The sequence below is a fragment of the Protopterus annectens genome, chromosome 14.part0 (genome assembly GCF_019279795.1).
Source record: "Protopterus annectens isolate FY-2018-M chromosome 14.part0, PAN1.0, whole genome shotgun sequence".
Classification (NCBI taxonomy): Eukaryota; Metazoa; Chordata; order Ceratodontiformes; family Protopteridae; genus Protopterus; species Protopterus annectens.
Window position 1 is genome coordinate 455,285,771 of NC_056748.1, and position 24,502 is coordinate 455,310,272.

The 24,502-nt window shown below is 41.4% G+C and overlaps 1 long non-coding RNA gene across 1 annotated transcript in view; it reads right to left on the bottom strand.

Moving 5' to 3' along the window:
• LOC122789037 overlaps window positions 1–24,127 on the bottom strand; it is an 81,878-nt gene extending 57,751 nt beyond the window's left edge. Inside the window, exon 1 of the long non-coding RNA XR_006362764.1 lies at window positions 23,900–24,127. This is a non-coding gene — a long non-coding RNA (uncharacterized LOC122789037). The remainder of the gene's footprint in view (window positions 1–23,899) is intronic.
• Between the last annotated feature and the right edge of the window lie 375 nt (window positions 24,128–24,502).

Below are 24,502 nucleotides of genomic sequence, written 5' to 3' on the forward strand. Positions count from 1 at the left end.
CTTTTTTAATGTATATATATATATATATATATATATATATATATATATATATCTCATACTGGATATTTTATTTGGTTCAAAATAATTTAGGAGTTTGGATTTAACTTGTAAATATCAACCTGCCTCAGCCAAGTGTCTCATACACACAAGAAACATGTCTACAGTCATGTCAAACATCTTGCATTTTACTCTTCTGACAACCAACTGTGACATTAATGGTAATAAAATACTTTTTAAAAACTGTGTCTGCTTGTGTCACTTTGTTCTTAATGAAGTGTGTTCATTGTCCTTGTCAGTTGCATAAGTAATTTTATTGCATACTTGAATAATTTATTTTAACACTGGAAATTTACTATGATGTCACATCCAACTCTAATGTAGTTACAGCTCTCTCAGGTGACCATCTTAGCAAACTGTCTGGTACTGATCATGCTTTCTCAGTTATGGATCCTGAGGTATACTCAATAAGGCATGATGCTGAGAATTTTAAGGAGATCAGGGTGAAATCTCTGGCTTTGCTTAAAAAAGGAGCCATACGAATGTGTAGGCTGCATCTTCCTATTGCTTCTGTAATCTTTCTTTTTGCTATTTAACATTTCTACTTCTTTTCTATTTAACAATCTTTGGCCTTGTGTACTGTCGCATATCCATCCTAACTATCCTTATTATATTTGATTTCCTACCCTAGTACTTCTCCATAGTCATAAAATAAATTATTTTACTGGTATTCCCACTGATGCTGAAACTTTAGCATCTCACAGAAATGTATGTTTTTTTTTAATAGAGGTTACACCAAAGAGTTCATTTTTCAAGTAACGGAGGAAGTTTTATGTGACAAAGGGGGATACTGCCAGCCCAGCTACCAAGAATTTTGTAAATAACTATATGTCATTTGTAAATATCGACATGATTTATATAGAAGTGTGACAAAGGGAGATACTGCCAGTGCAGCTATCTGCAATTCTGTAAATAATTCATTTGTGAATATCAACATGATTCATGTAAGATGTTTGTGTTACAAATGTATTAGAGCTGTATGTCATATAAGATATTTTGTACAGACGTGTGCTGAAGAGATATTTTACAAAGTGCTGTTTGAAATGTATCCACAGTGTACCCTACTGGAAAAGAACAGAAATGTACATACACTATTGTAACTGTTTAAACGTATATATTTTAACAGGCAAAACTGCAACACAGAAGATTAACTTGCTAAACTTCAGAAAAATAGTTGAAATTAAACTACTTTATGCCCGGCCATAAAAAAGATGTTATCTTTTAGTTTCAGTGCAGTAACAGACTCAATGTCTAGAACTAGGGAACTTTCTGTATTGTCTGTCAAGTGCTTTATTGTTTTATGACTTCCAGCAAGTACCAAGATCTGAGAAAAAGCCCTTGTGTATGTACTGTCACAGGTAGATGCTAAACACTGCTAGCTTTCAGCAGTGAAGGTTTTACCTGGGATAGAGTAAGATGAGAATAAATTATATCATTCTGCAAGCTATCCCAGCAGTAATATTTGAGATATTAATTTAAGAAGTCTCTGAGAGAGAGACTGTATTCTGTATTCTGTCTTGAACCTGACAACATCAGCTAGAGGATCTATTCACCACATCTGCCTTGCTGTTCTAATTAAGAGTACTAGGGTATAATAGTTCTCTTAGATATAGTGAGGAATATAGCAACACTAAGTTTAAATCTTTTTCTTTATTTATTTGAGACTGTCCTGCAATGTTATTTTAAATATTTTCTGTGATTTTGAACTCTGATGAAACTGTGAATATACACTTGAGTGTTTTCTTGTTCTTCTAATATTTATTATTAAATATATTTAAACACTTCATTGTGGCTGATGTGTCTAGAAATATAGTTCTGAGAGTACTTGCATATTTATTTGGTGATACTGTGGGCCACTTCGAATAGCCTTGCTCTCAGTCAAGCTACCATTTGTATTGACAGTAACATTACACAGTAAGATCGGACACCTTTTGTTAAGAGCCTTAAAGTAGCTGATAAAGAGGTGGTTGGTGTCACCAATAACTACCTTATAGTCTGGGCAGAAGGATGCATAGCTAATAAACCTATGCCAACCTTTCCCAGGTGTGTGTGCATGCAAAACAAATCTCCAAGAGTGTGTATGCTGCTACTTTGGCAGGGACACAAAGCACTGGTTGGACAGGGAGAGTGTTGGATGTCTTGGTTTGGCTACTCAGCTGAGATCTCAACCCTATAGCTGTGCCAGTGGGGAGTCTTATTAGGGATCTGGAGAAAGAGGGAGAAACCAGACCCAGACTGACTGTGGTCTCCATGTGCTCTTAAGGGAAATTGTACTTGATGCAGAGAGCTGCATCTGGAAATACTCTGTGTGTACCTGTCATCCTCCCAATGTACATCCCCCACTAATGCCAGTGGTGAGGATTGAGGCTCCTTGATTACTAGGCCAGTGGTGGGGCATCACATTTATTGGTTGGCAGTGGTGGGATATCCACATACAGGAGTCAGTGGTGCAGATATTGAATTCCTATAGAATGTAAATAGTGGTCACTGAAGAAGGTGTTTGTACTATCAATCAGTTGCACAGTAAACATTCAGAGTTTCACATCACAATAGTTTTATTTATTTTTTGTTAGCTTAGTTAGTCAGGGGAGAACAGGCAAGGATGTCAGCAGAGGATTATGGCAAGGTGAGAGGGAGCCAGTTGGCTGAGATGTGCCAGGCCAAAGGACTGGGGCATGCCAACCTGACTAAAGCAGAATTTATTGCAGCCTTAGTCACAGCTGCATCACAGACCAGCAACCAGGAAAGCAACCAGGCTGCCTTGGGGATGTACACTTGTCAGAAAATGGACAGTTCAACCTTTCCACAGAGGACTTAAAAATCCATCTGGAGTTAAAGAGACTTGAACTGTAGGCCAAACATTTGGAAATAGAATCAGCAGAGAGACTGAGACATCTGGAGGATGAAGAAAATGAAAAACTGAGACATCTGGAAGCTGAGGAAAAGGAGAGGCAGAGGCAACATGAAAAGGAGATGCTGACTCTTCACTAGGGTCATGGAGGTAATGGAGAAGGGAGTAACTGAACCCCAAAAGCCACAAAAGTAAATTTCTTCAACAATTTACAGAGGGTGATCATTTGGAAAGTTGTATACATATATTTGAAAGCGTATGTAAACATTATAATGTTAAACAAGGTATAGTTCTTGACCCCCTTACTCCATGGTAAAGCTGTAACTACTATTTCTAAATAGTCTGATACTGATTTCTTAAATTATAATACTGTTAAAAATTGTTTATTAGAGTGTTTTAAGTTAACACTTGAAGGTTATAGGAAAAGGCTTTGTCAGCATAGATGCAAGGCAGATGAAAGTGTGTGTGAATATATTGCTGAGTTAAGCACTTATTTTCATAGATGGGTGAATGGGTATCAGGTCACCACTTCTGAAGGGCTGGCAGACTTTTTTGTAAGGGAACAAGCCCTTAGCACTTTGCTTGAGGACATGTGAATCTTGTTAGCAAAAAGGGAATGTAATAACGCAGATGAGTTGGGGAAAAAGGGAGACCTATACTTAGCAAGCAGGGCATCACTGCATGGGAAAGGGATACTCAGTACTGCACATGGGTTTAAGTTAACCCATGGTGGGCAGCCAAAACCACCCCAACAGAGTCCGCCAGTAACAAATGGGTGTCAGGTCACCACCCATTCATGTGGGTGTGAATGACGTGAGAGGTACCTCCCTGGAATACATGAAAAGAGACATGGAGGAACTCTCAGATTATTTAGCCCAGGCGGGTATGACCCTAGCCCTGAGCAGCATCCTACCATCACCCAGAATGACACCACAGTACAAGTAGAAAATGATTGATTTCAACAATTGGCTAAGTTTCTGGTGTCATTCTAAGGGGATCCAGTATCTGCCTGGGATGACATGATTGACAGACCTTGATGCTTTGCTAGAGATGGTCTGCTTCTGGATACTAGCCAAGGCTCTTGCCACCCCTATAGTGCCTTTTTCAAGTAGTGTTCCAAAGACCAAATTACCACCGTAACATCTACAAACAAATTCAATATGAGGGTCATGTTGCTCAATGCTAGAAGTCTAAATCTCAAAATGCACTCGCTCGAGGCACTCCTTAAAATGGAGAACATCGACATTTGTGCTGTAACAAGACCTGGTTCAAGGCAGCAGAAAGCACCCCTGCACTACCAGGCTATAACTCATTCCACACCTTTTGGGCCCAGAACTTAGACCGAAGCTCCAAAGGCAGTGGTATCTCCATATCCATAAAGGATGCACACACCTCCAGACTGATAGCCCAACGTAATGCATCAGAGATACTTCAGGTGCAGCTAACATTGGGTAAGACAGCGATTCAGGTCGTAGCCTGATATAGGCCCCCAACCATGTCCCAAGACTTGCACTCCACTTTCCTAAGCACCCTGGAGAATATTAGGGTCCAATCTAACACTCTCTTACTAGACAACTTCAACTACCCCTCCATAAACTGGGTAAACTACTCATGTACTAATACACTTACCCAATGTTTCCTGGAGTTAATTAATTCCAATACCCTGGACCAGCTTGTTCTTACCCCCACTAGAGGTAGCAGCATCCTTGACCTGATCATTACTAACATGGGCGACTGTTGCTCTACACCAATAGTCAGCTCCTCCCTGGTTAGATCTGACCACAAACTAATCACCTTGGAAATCCACATCCCTCCCACCCCCCAGCAAAGGTAACCACCATGAAAAACTTCTCCAAAGCTGACTTTGGGATCTTAAAAACAGAGGTGGCTAACTTCATGGCACCCATGCAAATGGAGAATAGTTGCATGACTGCAAAATCATACACCAATGCACTGTACGAACACGTACACAAATGCTTGGATCTCGCTATACCCAATAGAACCAAGACACTCTCCTCCAAAAAAAAGGAAGCCAATCTGGTGGTCCCCTGCCATAAACAAACTCTTCAACAAAAGGAGGAAACCGATGTGGATTAAGGTGAAGTCCCAAAACTGGAAAAACTCCCTTATCTGCCTCAACAAAAAGTTGAGATCCCTCATCATATCCTCTAAAACTAGGTATGAAAACAGAATTGCAGCAGATAGTAAAGACAACCACAAGGCCTTCTATAGTTATGTAAATAATCTCCACGGCAATACCCAGATCTGCTCTGAGCTACTGTACAATGGTACCTTCTATAATGAGAAAACAGATATTGCCAGTATAATGGCCAACAGATTCAGTGCCAACTTTACCCCCCTCTCCCCCCCAAAGGACCAATCACAATATCAGTAGATTGCCAGGCACCCAGTATTACTGCTGCACAGGTTAAAACAGCACTGTGGGACCTGACAATATCCCTGATTATGTTCTACATGAACTACAGAGTGAACTGGCACCTCACCAGTGTGCTCTGTTCAATCACAGTCTCCCCACAGGCTTTGTTCCTGCCGAATGGCTCACTGCTACAGTTATCCCTCTTCACAAAGGAGGAACAACTACAGACCCTAGGAACTATCGCCCCATTAGCCTGACGAGTCTGATATGCAAAGCTATGGAAAGCATCATCATGGATGTAATAAACAAGGATCTAGGGAATCTCCAAACTATGGATCCCACACAGTTTGATTTTGTGGAGGGTAGATCATGCCTGCTCAACTTGGTTGACTTCTTTGAGTCAGTCACCAGAGCTGTGAATGAAGGCAAGGTGGTTCATTTAGCCTACCTTGATCTGGCCAATGCTTTTGATACCATTTCCTACTCAGGAATCATAGAAAAACTCACTAAGCTTGGCATCAACCCCTATATCACTAGGTGGGTTGCAAACTGGCTCACAAATAGAACCCACAGTGTGAAACTAGCTGACTCCAAGTCAAACTGCCGATTAGTCATGAGTGGAGTCCCACAGGGTTCGATCCTGGGTCCTCTCCTGTTTGGTATCTACTTCTCTGAAGTCCAGGCCAACACGAAGGGACTCTGACTGAAAAAGTTCACAGACAATTGCAAGTTGGGAGCTATTATTAACTCCCCAAGTGATGTTGACATCCTAAAGAATGGCCTCACTGTGACCAACGACTGGTGTCAGAACCATGGCCTTAAACTCAATGCCAAAAAATGTGTTGCCATCTTCTTTGGGAAAAACCCAGTTCCCATGGATTATCACATTGATGGTAGTCCACTGAAAACAGAAGACGTTATAAGAGATCTGGGAACACAGGTTGACAGCAAGCAACCTCTCTTTTGATCACCACATTGCCACTGTGGTCAGAAAGTCCTTATATGTGGCACATCTCATTACTAATGGTTTTGCATCCAGGAAGAAAGAGGTCATTGTCTCCCTCTACTCTTCCCTCATTTGGCCAATCATCGAGTACAATGCCCCATTTGGCATGTACCTCACTAGACACCTGCAACAACTGGAAAGGCCTCAAAAGTACCTCACAAAGAGGATCCTAGGCCTTAAACACTTGTCCTATATGGGCAGACTCAAAAAACTCCAACTATTCTCTGCCTCACATTGCCTACTTAGAGACGATCTCTGCTTGACTTACAAATCCATGTCTGACCCAGCTCTGTTAAAAATGCTACATCTAAAGAAATCCCAATCCCTCTGCACCACACTCTCCAAAGACCTCAACCTCATTACCACAATTAACAGAACATGCTGGAAGGACAGGTTCATAACCCAAAGACTGCCCATGCTATGGAACAGACTTCCCATACATGTCAAGCAGAGCACCTCGCTGACCCTCTTCAAGAGAAATCTTGATGAGTGGATGGTAAACAGAAAATTCACCCCGGGGTAACACCAGTGGCTCTATTCAACAGAGGCGCTGGGAACTAAGGTTGGCTGGCACTATGCCAGGGTAATCCTATGGCTAGGCTTGCAAAGGCCCCAGGGCCATTAGCCTACTACACACCTATGAACCTATGAATAAGGGAAGCCACTCGTTCAGGTACATGGCCCAGATCAAGGGTTAAATGTTTTAAATGCAACCAGGGGGTCATGTATCATATAGATCAAAAATAAAAAAATATATCCAGACAACGTAGGTCATCCAATTACAACCAATGACAATTTTAAATACTTTGTAAATGAAAAGTTGTTTTCACATGGTCACTTTAAACCCTTTTTGTCTCAGTCCCATGAGGGTGTTATATATTTTTTTAACAAAAACATATATGAAGCGAAGTGAATAGCTTGGTGGTATGAAGTTTTATCAATATTTTAGCATTTTAATCATGTTAAAAGGAAGTGATGTTTTATGATGTCATTTTAAAGTGATTAATCATTGTTGGGAATGGATTCAAAGTATAGTATTTAAATGTTCGTTTTATATAATCCAAATGACTATGAAGAAGCCATAGTGTAATTGGTGAAAGCTCTTAGTGGTTTGGCTGTTGTTCTTGTACAATAAAGTGTAGCAGCTGACCTAAGTTGTCCGGATATATTTTTTTTATTTTTGGTTTAGTGTTTGTTTGGTACTTGTAGACTGCTCATGATGTATCATATAGATGTCCATGAAGGCAAGGTGGGGAACAAAAGGTGGGAGATCTAGTAAGTGGGAATGAAAGAATGCCAGCAGTAAGTTATGTGGAGACAACAAGGGTACCAAACAACAACAGAGGTTACAACCTATTTTAGTAGATGGAAACAGGCCACTGTTAAGAGAGGCACAGCCTCTGACCTAACCACTGTGAAGCATGCAATGGTTAACGAGGAGCACTACTTGCTTGGGCAGTCTACTCCAATGAGAGCTTTAGGAGGGATCCCATTCCAAATATCTTTGGCTAGGATTCACCTTGACTGGGAGGGTGGAAAAGGAAGCAAGCAAGTAGGTGTGTTTCAGGATATTCCTCCATATTCTTGACAGCGAATGAGTGTTATAATGTAGTACCTTGTGTGTATGTAGTGACACTCAGTCAGGCTTGGAGACAAGCATGTCAGTCTGGCAGCCTGGGGGGGACCAAGACAGACTGCACACTTGAAGCCAGGACTGGTGTGGTGGTTACTTCAGGGAGGGAGCTACCCTGCAGTAGTGAGACTGAAGGTGAGCCACAGCTGCTTGTGGGTACTGATTTTCCCTTGGTTGGAGTAACTGCAAGGGCAGAGGTGAGCAGTAGCACCCAGGCTGACAGTGAGGCACCATTGTCAGGAAATACCAGACCTCCTGTGGAAGGGGAGCTGGGAAGGGTTACAAAGAGAGAGTTTAGACAGGCTCAGCTCTCAGACCCTACATTACAAGACTTGAGGGAGGTGCCAGGGAGGCACCTGATTCTCAATGAAAGAGGGAGTTTGTATACTGGGACAGATGGTTACTGTACAGAGAGTGGACCCCTGAGGGAGGGCTACAGGGTGAGACAATACAGCCGTTGATAGTGCACAGAGGACAAATAAAGTCTATCAAAGACAAATTTAAGGTAAGTTTGGCCTCCCAGGCCATGGACAACAGCAAAGCATTCTTTAGCTATGTCCGCAACCTCAAAGACAATACACAATTGTATGCAGAGCTCATTGTAAACAGAGCCACCTATACTGAGCCAGAAGATATAGCAAACCTCCTGGCTGATAAATTCAGCTCCAACTTTATACCCCTCAACCTTCTCTCAGGAAATATTATCAAATATAACTCCTCCTACTATCACTAGGCAAAAGGTCCTTAATGCTCTCTCTAAGACCAAGAACACTACATCAGTGAACCCAGACAATACCCAGAATGCCTTCTAAATAGCATGAAACATGACCTATCATGGCCTCTAGAATTACTATTTAACTGTAGCCTCCAAACAGGCTTCATGCCTCATAAATGGAGAAAGGCAACAGTCATCCCTCTGCACAAAGATGGGCCACCCTGGAAACTACAGACCCATAAGTTTCACTAGTCTTATATGTGAAGCCATGGAAAGAATTATCATGGAAATGATCAATAAAGATATAGTATACCTCCAGACACTGGACCCAACCCAGTTTGGTTTCATCAAGGGCAGATCATGCCTAATCAACCTGATGGACTTCTTTGAGAAGGTTACCAAAGCAATGGATGTGGCTAAATCGTTCACACTGCCTACTTGACCTGGCCAAGTAATTTGACACAATACCCAACTCAGGCACTGTTGATAAACTCAAGAGGTTAGGTACAAACCCGTATGTCACCTGGTGGATAGCCAGTTGGCTCACAGACAGGACCAAGGAAGTTAGAATTGGGGAGTCCACCTCTACAAAGAGGCCAGTCACAAGTGGAATCCCTCAGGAATCAGTCCTTGGACTGCTCCTTTTTGGCATTTACTTCTCAGAAGTCAAGACCAATGTCAGTGGTCTCTGACTAAATTTGCAGATGATTACAAATCAGGAGCTGTCATTCAATCTCACACTGACACAAATGTTCTCCAGGAGGGGCTGACACAGGCAAACATCTGGTGTCAGAGCCATGGACTAAATCTAAATGACAAGAAATGCATAATAGTATTGTTTGGGAAGTCATCCATCCCTGGAAACTATCATATTGACAACACACCCCTTAGAGTTAACCCAGTAGTCAGGGACTTAGGGACACACATAGATATTAAGCTAGCCTTTGGCCAGCATGTGTCTACAGTGGTGAGGAGATCATTCTATGTTGCGCAACTTAAAAGCAAAGGTCTGGCATGTAAGTCCAAGGAAGTCATTGTTCCACTGTATTCGGCATTCATCAGACCTATCATTGAGTACAATGTCCCCTTTGGTATGTACCTAACTAGGCATATCCAACAATTGGAACATCCACAGAGGTTCCTCACTAAAAGAATATAGGGTGCATGTAAATTGTCCTGTGCAGACCGCCTTCAAGGGCCTATCCTTGTATTCTGTCTCCTACAGGCTTTTGAGGGGATATCTATGCCTGGCATACAGGGCATTGTCAGACCCCACTCTGAAGGACCTCCTGCATATCCACAAAACAAACAAAGCTAGAATTACCCATTCTAAAGACTTAAACCTTGCCCGTGATACAAATAAGACCTGCTGGAGAGATAGGTATGTATCCCAGAGACTACCCCATCTATGGAACAGGCTCCCCACTCATGTGAAGCAGAGTTCCTCCCTAACCCAATTCAAATGTAACTTGGATAATTGGATGGGAAACTAGTAAATCATACCTGGTTTTGGCACCTATGTCTCTGATGGATATAGCTAACCTGTAAATGGTTCATCTTCCAGGCCCATGCTTAAACGTATCAAGGGTATCAGAACTTGTCAGAGATTTTGGATGCATGGCTAGGAGTAAAAATACCCTTATGGTCATTAGCCTAATAAACACCTATGAATCTATGAACCTATGAAAGACCATGCATTTACAGACCAGTTTAAGAAGGATGAGACAAATATTTGCCACATCTGTTGTTTGCTTACAGTGAGGTGTCCCAGGAATCCACAGGTTTTTCACCTTTTGAGTTGCTGTATAGGCATAGGGTGAGGGGACCTCTAGATCTGATTTGTGATGAGTGGGAGGGTGACTGTGAATCCCACAAGGAGTCTGTTATGGCATATATCCTAAACCTCAGGACAAGGCTTGGGGAACCCATGGGTTTGGCCCAGGAGAACCTGTTAATAGTCCAACAGCAGAAAAGGGTCTAGTATGACAGGAATGCTGAAGATAAAGATTATGGTATGGGGCAGCAAGTTATGGTTCTCATTCCTGTCATTCACAACAAGCTGCAGGCAGCGTGGGAGGGACCCTTCAAGGAGGTAAGGAAGGTCAGTGATGTTAATTACATGGTATATATGCTAGGTAGAAGACAGGGGAACAAATTGTCCCATGTTAACCTGATGAAACCTTACCATGATAGAGAGGACCTTGTGTTGAGTATTTGCATTGGATGTAGGAGAAGTCTGAGGGGGGTCTTGTGACTGATCTCTTCAGTGATGCTCAGACTGACACCTCAGTGGAAGGAGTAGCAGTGCCCCAGCAGCTATCCCCTACCCAGGTTCAAGAAATCCAAGCAGTGTTACAGAAGTTTGGGGGAATGCTCACTGGGAAACTAGGGTGCCCCCACCTGGTGCAGCACCATGTGGATACAGGACCCCAAAGGCCTATTAAGCATGCCCCTTATAGGGTGCCTGAGATGGTCAAACATACTCTGAGGAAGGAGATACAGAAAATGTTGGAACTAGGGGTAATACAGGAGTCCAGCTGTCCCTGGGCCTCCCCAGTGGTGCTGGTACCAACAAAGGATGGCAGCACCAGGTTCTTTGTGGACTACAGGAAATTAAATAGTCACATAGAGTCAGATGCTTACCCCATCCCTAGGAGAGATGAAGCCCTAGAGCAGCTGAGTGGGGCTAAGTATCTTACCACTGTTGAGCTTACCAAGACTGTGTAACTGTGTCAGCAAAGACAACCCTGAAACACATAACAATTGTTGGAGTGTATAGACCACCAGAGTCAAGTGCAGATGACCTGCAGGAATTCATACATTTCTTACATGAATATATTAGCTGGGGACTTAAATTTACCAGAAACAGATTGGAATAATTTTGATTCAACAACATTAGTAAGGAAATTATTTACAGAGTATATTCAGGAACAACAATTGCTTCAGATTATAAAAAAAACTACCAGGGGTCAAAACATACTAGGTATTGTTCGTGTTCCCAAAGAAATTACTGTTACTTCAAGTCTAGTTTTACCACCATTGATGTGCTGTGATCATGGGGTTATAAAGGTTAATTTTTTGCTAGATAATTCTGCCAAATTGAAATCTAAACCCGTGCACAGAAGTTTAATTACAGAGTACATGGAAGCAAAACAGTCACTATGTAAAATTAACTGGAGTGAGGTGTTCAGTGGAAAAACTGCAGATGGAATGTGAAAAGTTTTGAAAGAGAAATTCTTTGAGTGTAAAAAGTCAAAAAAAGTTTAACATCAGGATCTTGGCATACAACATAAGGCAGATATATTTCCATAAGAACAAGATATCTGATTAAGATTTAGAGACGAAAATATAAGAAATGGAATAGAAGTTGAACTACAACTTTGAAAACTGAAATAAGATGGACAAACAGATTAAGCATAGTGTGAGACAAGATCAAGAAAATTTTGAAGAAAATTTATATAAAGATATTGAACATAATAGGAAACCTTTTTATCGATACACAAGATGTGGAAGGAGTAGAGACACACAAATAAATAAACTGTGTGCAGATTCCAAATTTTTTTCTCAGGCACAACAGATTATAGATATATTTACAAAATCTTATGCAAAGCAATTTGGTTCCACAAAAGGGGTGGGTGAAAAGTTGTCCTAGTGACATCCAGGTAGCCAAAGATACTGGAATCAAATTAGATTATATCGAAAAAGAACTGCACAAACTGGATCCAAACAAAGTGCAAGGAGGAGATGGAATTAGTAACAATGACCTGAGAACACTTCAGCAAGAACTTAACTACCATTATATTTATTACTCACTAGGTCATATAAATATGGGGACATTCCTCAAGAGTGGAGACATGCTTATTAAAACTGTTTTTAAGGGAAAGGGAAGTAGAACAAACCTAGAATCATACAGACCTTTAAGTCTACTTTCATGACTAATGGAGAAGGTAATATTGGATAAGTTATTGTCAGAACTGGATCGGTTGGGACTAAAAACCATATATCAGCATGCATATGTTGAAAATAGATCTATTACCATCTGTAACATGATGTTCTATAACAATATAATAATAGTTATGAATGAAAAATTGTGCTGTGATGTAATTTATATAGACTTAAATTCAGCATTTGATATGGTCATACACAATACACTGGTCAATAAATTAGTACAACTAGGTATTGATGTATTCTTGATAAGATGGATAGCTGCATGGCTTACAAATAAGACATGGCAAGTACCATACAGCAACTGGACAGGTGAAATCCTTGGTTACAGTCAGGGTGTCCCACAGGGCTCTGTCCTAGGCCCTTACTTGTTTAGATTGTATATTTCAGACCTACCTTTTCATCTGAGGTATTCTACGGTCTTTACGCAGATTACCTGAAATTGGGTAAACGGATTACAAGTGTTACAGATAAGGCACATCTGCAAAATAACTTGACTAAATTCACCATTTGGGCACAGGAGAATAATATGCTGATAAATACATCAAAAACTAAGCATATGAGATTTGGGAGACATAAATTGAAAGGTAAATATTTAATACAGCACACAGTGATTGAAACTGTAGACTCATTTAAGGACCTGGGTATATGGGTAGATTCAGCTATGAGTTTTTCTAATCATATCAACCAATTGGTTAATGACAGTTATAGAACTATAGGTTGCATAAAAAGATTTATAAAGTCTAGAAAATTAAAAATAATGAAGTTATTACTTGTTAAGTTACATTAGACCCAAATGTGAGTATGGAATAACAATATGGAAAGCCTATAAAAAGACAAGCATGAGTAAACTAGAAAGGGTACAGCAGAAATATACAAGGGCATCCATGGATGCGAAAATCTAAGTTATTATGAAACAATAAAATATCAGAAATGGTACAGTGTCTCTTACAGATATATAAAAGAAGATCTTATTTGGGTATATAGGGCATTTAGGGACAACTACCTCTGGGAATGTTTAGGGTTATCAAAAAGTACTAGAGAATCATCAGATAACCTATGTAGAAGATTCTATAGGAATGAGAAGTGTACCAATTGGTTCTCTGACAGATTAGCTGGTGCATGGAACAGACTACCAAATTACATTAAAGCAAGCACTAGTTTAGATATTTTTAAGAACAGCCTGGACACTTATTATGGGAATAAGTGTTTTGGTATATTGGCAAGCTAGAAGGGCATTTATGCCCGTGCTTGAAATATGTGTATGTATGTATGTTAGGGCTATTGGCAGGTGCCCTTGACTCCCAGCACTAGAGATAAGTCAGCCTTTGTGACTCCTATCAGCTTGTATGAGTTCACGAAGATGCCCTTTTGGTTGAAAAATGCCCCAGCAACTTTCCAGAGGCTGAAAGAGCATATCCTAGCAGAAGCAGCATATTTTTCCCTTGCTTACCTGGATGATATTGCCACCTACAGCCACTGCTGGCAAGAGCACCTTCAGTATGTCAGGGAGATGCTGAGCAGACTACAGAATGCAGGGTTGACCATTAAGCCCAGTAAATGTCAGGTGGGTATGGCAGAGGTCTCCTACCCGAGACATAAGAATGGGAAGTGGTAAGATCAAGCCAGAACCTGCCAAAGTGGAAGCCATTCAGGCATGGCTTTCTCCTGTTACCAAAAAGCAGGTGAGTGCATTTTTGGGGACAGCAGAGTACTACACAAGGTTTGTCCCTAATTAGAGTACCATAGCTGCTCCCCTCACAAACCTGACAAGGAAAAACAGGCCAGATAAGGTAGTGTGGACCTGGCATGTGAGCAGGCATTCCATAAGCTTAAAAGACCCCCTGTGTTAGCCAGTCCAGATTACAGCAAAAAAATTGTTGTGCAAGTGGATGCTTCAAGCCATAGGGTGGGGGCTGTGCTCAGCCAGGTTTCCTCAGAGGGTTCATAGGTTCATAGGTTGGTACTAGGCTATCGCCCTAGGGCCTATACAGGCCTAGCCATAACAATTCCCTGGATATTTCTTCCCACAGTATTTACTTCTCTGGAACCCTGTCTAGCAGGGTGACTGACATGATCCCCGGGGTGAATTTCCTATCTCCCATCCAATCATCAAGGTTCCTTTTGAAGAGGGCCAAGGAGGTGCTCTGCTTGACGTGTATGGGCAGTCTATTCCAGAGTATGGGGAGTCTCTGGGTCAGGAACCTATCCCTCCAGCATGTTTTGTTCATTGTGACAACAAGGTTTAGATCCCTGGAGCATGTGGCTCTGAGGGATTGGGATTTCTTTAAGTGGAGCATGTCCAACAGCTCAGGGTTTGACATGGCCTTATATGTTAAGCAGAGATTGCCTCTGAATGGACGATATGCCACAGAGTATAGCTAGAGTTTTTTTAGATGGTCAGCATATGGCATCTGCTTTAGGCCTGTGATTCTTTTACTGAGGTATTTCTGTGGCCTTTCCAGCTGTTGCAGATGTCTTGTGAGGTACATACCAAATGAGACATTATACTCTATAATGGGTCTAATGAGGGATAAGTACAGTGGGACAATGACCTCCTGTTTTCTAGATGAAAAGCCCTTAGTGATGAGGTGTGCCACATAGAAGGATTTCCTAACTGTTGTGGTAATGTGGTTATTGAAAGTGAGACCACTGTCCACCTGTGTCCCTAAGTCTCTCATCACACTTTCGATGTTTAGTGTACTGCCACCTATGTGGTAATTCATGGGCACATGTTTTTTCCAAAGGGGATAACTATACATTTCTTTGCAATTAAGCTTGAGCCCATGGCTCTGGCACCAGGCATCTGTTTCTGTAAGGCCCTTTTGTAGAATATCCATACCATTTGGGGATTCAATAATGGCTCCCAGTTTGCAGTCATCCGCGAACTTTGTTAGCCAGAGTCCCTTAGTGTTGGCCTGTACTTCAGGCAAGTAGATGCCAAACAAGAGTGGTCCCAGGACTGAACCCTGAAGTACTCCACTTGTTACTTGTCTGGAGCTGGATTTGGAGTCAGCTACTTTTACTGTCTGGGTTCTGTCAGTAAGCCAGTTGGCAACCCATCGAGTGACGTAGGGATTTATGCCCAGCTTAGTAAGTTTATCTATGCTTCCAGAGTGGGGGATGGTGTTGAAAGCCTTGGCAAGGTTCAGATAGGCTGTGTGGACTGCCTTACCCTCATCCACAGCTCTGGAGATTGATTTGAAGAAGTCAATCAGGTTCAGGAGACAAGATCGTCCCTTCACAAACTCAAACTGGGTGGGGACCAGTGTTTGAAGGATGCCAATGTCTTTGTTTATAAGTTCCATGATAATGCATTCCATGCCTTTCCAGATCAGGCTCATCAGACTGATGGGATGGTAGTTCCCGGGATCCAAGGTGGATCCCCCCTTGTGGAGTTGGATAACTGTAGCTGTGCGCCACTCCCTGGGCACGATGCCTGAGGTGAGGCTATGATTAAACATGACACTTAAGTGAGGTGCCAGTTCATTTTGTAGTTCATGTAGTACACAGCCTGGGATGTCATCTGGTCCCATGGATGCTGTATTCTTAGCTTTGGAGAGTGCGGTTTCTACCTGTGTGGCCATGATTACCGGAATTTGGCAATCTTTTGGTATTGAGATGGGCCCTTTAGGGGGTGAAAGGGGGGTGAAGTTGGCACTAAATTGATCTGCTGGGATATTGGCAATATCCTTGGGATCAGTATATTTAATGCCATTCTGTTGAAGCTCAGAGCAGATCTGAGCATTGCCATTTAGATTCCTGACATAACTATAGAATGCCTTGTGGTTGTCTTTGGAATCTTTGGCAATTTTATTTTCGTAACTAGCTTTTGAGGATTTTATGAGGGATCTCATCTTCTTACTGAGGCTGGTGAGGGAGTTTTTTGCATCCTGGGATTTTCCTCTCTTCTGCAACAGTTTCTTCCTTCTGTTGTATAGTTTGTTTATAGCAGGGCACCACCAGATTGGCTTCCTTTTTCTGGAGGAGAGCATCTTGGTTCTATTTGGGATGGCACGATTCATGCACGAGTGGATGTGCTCATACAGTGCCTTAGTGTAGGATTCTGCAGTCGAACTTCCAGATCCCGTCTGCGTGGGTGTTGTGAAGTTTGTCACTTCTGACTTCAGTAGTATGAAGTTGGCTTTGGAGAAGTTTTTTAAGGAGTTTCCTTACTGGGGGTTGGGGGTGGGATGTGGATGTTAAAGGTGATTTGCTTATGGTCAGACCTGACCAATGAGGGGGTGACCACTGGTGTGGAGCATTTATCTCCCATGTTGGTAATGACCAGGTCTAGGATATTGGAGCCCCTGGTGGGACAATGGATTAGTTGATCCAGGGCGTTGGAATTTATGAATTCCAAGAACCATTGGGAAAAGGAGCTGGTACCTGAGTAGTTTTCCCAGTTAATGGCAGGGTAGGTGAAATCACCCAGTATTAGGGTGTTTGGTTGTATCATAATATTTTCCAGTATGTTTAGAAAGGTGTAGTGAGAATCTTGGGGTATGGTGGGGGATCTGTAGCAAGCTACAATTTGGACTGCAGTCTTACCTAGTGTTATTTACACCTGGAGAATTTCAAATGCATTGTGTTGGGCAACTAGCCTGGAGGTGTGAATATCCTTGGTGAATATGGACACTCCTCCACCTTTAGTGTTTCGGTCTTGGTTTTGTGGCCAAAAAGTGTGGTAAGAGTTGTAGCCTGGTATTGCAGGGATGCTCTCTGGATCCCTGAACCAAGTCTCAGTTACTGCACAGATATCGATGTTCTCCATTTTTTGGAGTGCCTCGAGAGAGTGCATTTTGAGGTTTAGACTTCTAGCAAAGATATTGGGGACCTACAGACACTGGATCCTACCCAGTTCAGCTTTGTTAAGGGCAGATCCTGCCTCTTAAACCTGGTCAATTTCTTTGAAACAGTCACCAAGGCCATTGACGAGGGGAAGGTGGTCCACACAGCCTACCTGGACCCCGCAAAAGCCTTCGATACAATACCCCACTCGGGCATTATAGATAAGCTCACCAGCTTAAATATAAACCCCTATGTCACTAGATGGGTTGCAAACTGGCTCAAGGACACAACCCACATGGTTAGAATTGCTGGAGCCATGTCAGACTCCAAACCAGTTACAAGTGGCATCCCATAAGGCTCAGTCCTGGGACCTCTCTTGTTCGGTATATATTTCTGGGAGGTACAGGCCAACACAGAAGGACTGTGGCTGACCAAGTTCGCAGATGACTGCAAACTGGGCGCCATAATCGACTCTCCAGCCGACACAAGCATCCTCCAAAAGGGCCTCATAGAAACAGACAACTGGTGCTAGAGCCATGGCCTCAAGCTAAACGCCAAAAAGTGTATAGTCATCCCCTTTGGCAAAAACAAAGTGCCCACAAATTATCACATAGGTGGTAATCCATTAAGTACAGAAGAAGTAATTAGGGACCTGGGGACCCAAGTTGATAGCAATCTCTCATTTGACAACCACGTGGCCACAGTGGTTAGAAAAACATTTTATATAGCCCACCTAATCATGAAGGGATTCACATCTAGATCAGGGGAGGTCATTGTGCCTCTTTACTCATCCCTCATCAGGCCCATAATTGAGTACAATGCTCCTCTTGGGATGTACCTTACCAGACACTTGCAGCAACTGGAAAGACCCCAAAAGTACCTCACCAAGAGGATCAAAGGGCTCAAACAGATGCCATATGCTGCCCGGTTAAAGAAACTCCAGCTCTACTCAGTGGCATACCACCTGCTCAGAGGCGATCTGTGTCTGACATATAAAGCCATGTCCAACCTGGAATTAATGGACATGCTGCACCTCAGAAAATCCAAATCCCATTGAGCTACGCGCTCTAGAGACTTGAACCTCAGCACTGAAATAAATAGGACATGCTGGAGGGACAGACTCATAACCCAGAGGCTCCCTTCACTCTGGAATAAAATCCCAGTCCAGGTTAGGCAGAGTCCCTCATTGACTCTCTTCAAGAGGAATCTTGATGAGTGGATGGGAGATCGTAGGTTTACCCCGGGTATCACTTCTGTGTCACTGTTAGACAGAGGCACAGTATACTAACCTCGAAAAAGGGCATAGCAAAATTAATTTAAAATGGGTGGCGAAAGCCAAACACACTCTGGCTAGGCTTATAAATGCCCTAGGGCAGATAGCCTAGTATGAACCTATGAACCTATGAGTAGCATTACCTCCAGATTTTGCATGCTTGCATCTGTTACGGTGGTGGTCTTGTCCTTTGAACCTCGCCTAAAAAAGGCACTATAGGGGTGGCAAGACCTTTAGCCAGTAACCTGAATCCCAGGGGTGACAGGTGCAGACCATTTCTGGCAAAGCATCGTGGTTTGTTGATCATGTCTTCTCAGGCCGACAGATACTGGATCCCCTTTGAATGTCACCAGAAGCTTAGCCAATTGTTGAAGTTAATCATTTTGTCCTTATAACTGTGTTATCATTCTGGGCGAAGGCAGGATGCTTCTCAGGGTTAGGGTCATACCTGCCTGGGCCACATGATCCAAGAGCTCTTCCATGTCTCTTTTCATGTAGTCCAGGGAGGTACATCTCAAGTCATTCACTCCAGCATGGACAATGACAGAGTCATATTTTTACTTGTTATGGAGTGACTTGAGTACATGCGTTATGTGGCGAATCCTGGCACTCAACAAGCAGCTGACTGTAATTTTCTCCTTGTTCAGCCTGGTGAGTGGGACATCAGTGTGCCTGACTACAGAGTCACCTGTGACTAAAGCGTTGGGTACATTGTCTTGCCTTAGGGGCTTTTCTTATGTGGCACACTGGTGTTGTGAGCTATGTGTCACTTTGGTTGTGACTGGTGTTTGTTTGCATTTCAGCTTCGGAGGTCCTTGTTGCTTGGGCAGGTTAATGTTAAGGGTCTCTGTACATGTGGGAGAAGAGCACCCAGTGGTATATCTCAGTCATAGGCCCCAACCCAGGGAAGAATGCTTATGCAGCTGTAGAAAAGGAATGTCTAGCCATAGTGTGGGCAGTACTGAAACTTCAGCTTTATCTGTATGTAAGGAAATTCACTGTAGTTAAAGACCACAATCCCTTAACATGGCTACATTGAACCAGCCAGCAAAATGCCAAGTTACTAAGGTGAAGCCTAGGGTTGCAGGCATATGATATGACAGTGCAGCACCACAGTGGGGTTAGCAATGCCAATGCCGATGGGGTCTCAAGACAGGGAATGGGTTAAAATATTCCCAGATAGGCGCATACCTCTCATACAATGTTTCTCAAGGGTCATTTGAAAAACTAGCTTGAGGCTTCAAGGAAGGAAGAAGTGTGACAAAGGGGGTATACCGCCAGACCAGCTATCTGGAATTTTGTAAATAACTATACGTCATTTGTGAATATCAACATAATTCATATAAGATGCTTGTATTACAAATGTATTAGAGCTGTATGTCATTTATGATGGTTTGTACAGATGTGCTGAAGAGGTATTTTACAAAGTGCTGTTTGAAATGTATCCACAGTGTACCCTACTGGAATAGAACAAAAATGAACATGCACTATTGTAACTCTTTAACCTTACTCTTGGTCAAACTACTATTTTGTATTGATAGTAGCATTACACAGTGAGATTGGACACCCCTTGTTAAGGGCCTTAAAGTAGCTGATAAAGAGGAGTCTGGTGTCAGCAATAACTACCTTATAGTCTGGACAGAAGGAGGTATAGCTAGTAAATCTGTGCCAGCCTTTCCCAGATGTGTGTGCATGTAAAACAAATCTCCAAGGGTATGTTTGTCAGCTACTTGGGTAGGGACATGAAGCACTGGTTGGACAGGGAGAGTATTGGAGGTCTTGAACACTCAGCTCAGATCTCAACTCTATAGCTGTGCCAGTGGGAGCCTTCTTGGAGACCTGAAGAAAGAGGAAGAAACCAGCCCCGGACTGACTGTGGTCTCTATGTGCTCTTAAGGGAAATTGCACTTGATGCAGGGAGATGCATCTGGAAATACTGTGTTTGTGTGCGTGTGTGTGTGTGTGTGTGTGTGTGTGTGTGTGTGTGTGTGTGTGTATACCTGTCATCCTCTCAGTGTACGTCCTCCACTGGTGCTAGTGGTGAGGATTGAGGCTCCTTGATTATTGGGCCAGTGGTGAGGTGTCACATTTTAAAAGGAAGGAAAGATTGTTTTAAGGAAAAAAAAAAACAGCTCCAGCCTATCATGAAGAGCTTCCATAATATTGGTGGAGAACTCAATCACAGTAAGCACGCACATCTTTGTTTTAAAATTTGGCCTATGTAATTTTTTAAACTTTAAACCTAAGGAATGTTATGCTTAGAATAACTCATGTTTATTATGCTATATTCCATAAAGTATAAACTAAGGAGATATGGAAAAAAAAGTGAAAAACCATTGTTGTAACACTTGAATTTTTGAGACAAATAATTCTGAAGGGCCCTTGTTTGTTGTTTTTTTTCTGAAACTTTTAAACTTCCTACAAATTAAATATTCTTGGGTGTCATGGAGAGCACCTAAACAAATCAAAGTCGGCTAACCACCAGTAATGTATGTTATCTCCAGTATAATACTGCTTAATACTGCTGTTTATCCCTGCAAATGTAGTATTTAGTTACCAAATTAGTAATAATACACAGCTGTGCACAGCAACAGCTAGCGAACAGTGCACGTTTAGTGTGTGTGTGTGTGTGTGTGTGTGTGTGTGTGTGTTTAATTCAGACTTTAACTGAACAGTTAAGCACATTTAAGGTTGCCATCTTTTAAAGTGCCCAAACAGGACATTTTTGAAAACATTATGTTTTCCAGAACTAACAACACCCACAACCATTGCAAATAACGGACTTAGCTTTTTATTTTTTATTGTAAACTAAAAGCTCGCTGTTGTAGATAGAAATGCCACCTTTTCAAATGCCCAAAGTGGGACATTTTTGGTACAAATGTCAGATTTTGCAGGCCGAAACACCCACAGCCAGTACAAAGGACAGAACTTCACTTTTTTGCCTAAATAAAAGTTTATTTTTGTAGCATTTTAGTTGCTTGTTCTGTTTCTTATAACATTTAGGTGTTTCAGATACAGAATAGCTGTTTTATGCAACTATTACATACAATATAGGAAATAATTTTGTCCTAAAATCTCAGGACATTTGCCATTTTTACAATTTTTTTGCAGGGCACAACTGCCCAAAGAGGGACTGTCCCTCGCAAAGTGAGACAGGGGGTAACCCTAGTTGTAGAAATTTAGTTAATCCTGTATCCTGTGTTTATTTATTTATTTTACATTTGTTGACCGGGCTGGTCCAACTGGATACATGTCCATTTTCAGTGGAGGCCCGGGGAGAAAAGCTCCACACTACAAAATAGTATTTACAAGACATAAGTACATTGTAAGTTTTAGCTATCCATGTAATATTACAGTACTTGGGATACAAAATAACTATTTTGCGGAAAAGCTAGAAAGCAAGTTAGGAAATATTTCAAGTTTTAAAATCTCAGAAGAGCTGTTAAGGATGCAACAGTCCAAATAGGGACAAAGTGGTAACCACAAAGTTTTAGTTCTTCTGCCTAGTTGTTTCCCGGCCATGTAATTTCAAGCAATCAGCGGCACAGCCCACAGATGAAAGCTCACTAATTAACTCATTTGTGAAAGGATGAAGCCACTACGTAGCGTGTTAATATTCTCACTTCTCGCATTTAAACCTAACTTACCATACACAAAATATTTTACATTAGTGAGCACCGAAGCTGAGAACTGTTACATTTTACACACGCACACACACACATATAGGAAACCAAACTCTTTTAAGTAGCTAAAATTCTGGTTGAAGGACAGCAGTATATGGTGTGTTTACTATCTTAACAGTCTATAACGCCAACTAATCAATGTCAGTATTACGATAAAAATAAATGCATAATTAAAGAAGAAAAACAGAGGACCGGAAAGAGAGAAACTCCTCTCAACTGTCCCTGATCTTGACTCAAATTTTAGGTTTGTCCGTCTTAATCCCTTTTAACACTGGTGTCTTTTAGACAAAAAGTGATGAATTATACTTAATAAATAATGACAAAAATTAAGGGCTGAAGAATTATTTTACTTCAGGAAATGTATATTATTTCATATTCTCTAATTCTGTTAATGCCGTAAGTTAATATAACTAATATTTTAAAAGTGTGCATAATTGTCCCTGATTTTTTTCTGGATTTGTCTCTGATTCTGTTGAGATTTGTCCCTGATTGGTTGAGAGCTATGAGAGCGAGAGAAAGAAAGAAAAAAGTCTGTCTTTTAAATTAGATGTATTTCTTGTTTCCTTGGATGTCCGGTTTTATCAGAAAAAAAGGCTGACACAAGCTGTTTAGTTGCGACAATCTGGCCAAAACTATAGTAGGTCGTCAAATGCCATATATATATATATATATATATATATATATATATATGTATATGTATATATATATACACACATATATATATATATATATATATATACACATATATTATACACACACTCATTTGTATATTTATTGTGAAGAATTACAGCTGCTCACCTTGAACAAGTCTTTTCCGAGTTTAACATACATGTAATTTTTTTGGAGTACATGTCGCATTTCATTCAACAGTATTTTTCCAAGTAAAACAGTACAGACACATTTACTCACTCTGTTGCTTTCTTCTTTTCTGAACAAGTTAAATGAAAAAAAAGATAAATTTAGTTGAGGATCACACTTTTTAACTATTGTGTGACAATCGTTGCTATTTCCATTCGTGATCAGTTTACATACAATTACACAAACAAGTTATTACTCTCCACTTTCCACGCGTACAGCTGAGAAACAAACGGCTCAGTCAAAATTGTCATAATTGTTGCATTTCCTTTTAGTGTGCGCCCTTTCAGCAGTCGGTTCTGACTTATTAGAAAACACTGGTTAGTTTCTTACACATGCCGTGGCTGTTGACTCGCTTCCCTTTTAAGAGTACATTGTAGGGAACTCTGCTGACTCATACAACGTTTAGTCATCTATAAGGCACGCTGTATACTTTTTCAGGGGTGCGACCCGACCCCATGACTGCTAGTCTGCTTTTTTCCTTTTAAGGGAGACACGCAATTCTGAGGACTTAACTCCTGCCACCTTTATACGCCTTCACACACACACACACACACACACACACACACACACACACTCTCTGCATGCTCGGGTGCGCATACAAATGCAGTCACTGCATCTCCACTTTGTGGTATCAGTGCACACTAGATGCTCACTAGTATAATAAATACTAAATAAAAGCAGACGTGTTACATGATGTTAGATCATCCTACCATATTTTCGATAAGAAGGGTTACCCATCTGTCCTTTTGCGAGTGACAGTCCCTCTCTTCGGGCAGTTGTGCCATGCGAAAAAAAAACTAAAAAATGTCAAATGTTCTGAGATTTTAGGAGAAAACATATTTCTTAAGTTTTCTTTAAAAGTTGCATAAAACAGTTATTTTGTATCTGAAACACCGAAATGTCATAGGAAATAGAGTAAGCAACTAAAATGCTACAAGAGTAAGAGACGTTATGTCCTTTGCGCTGCGCGTGGGTAGGTTTTACCCTGCAAAGTCACGTTTCTACAAAAAAATCCCACTTAAGGCATTTGAAAAGCTGGCAAGCCTGCCAATTGGTAGCACAAACACAACATTTACACTTGAAAATAAAACGCAAAAATCTGCCTCAGATGAAGAGAATACTTCAGACTGAGGATAAGAATAGAAAATGTGCCCTGAAAATACAAAATTTCCTCCAAAATGGGGACAGTTTGGAGAGTCTACCCTAGTCAGCGCTAAACTTGATCAAAGTTCATTATTCAGTTTAACGTTCGTGCACTTTCTCAAACAATTTTAGGTACCACTTAACAGTAAATAAAAAGTATGTTTTTGTTC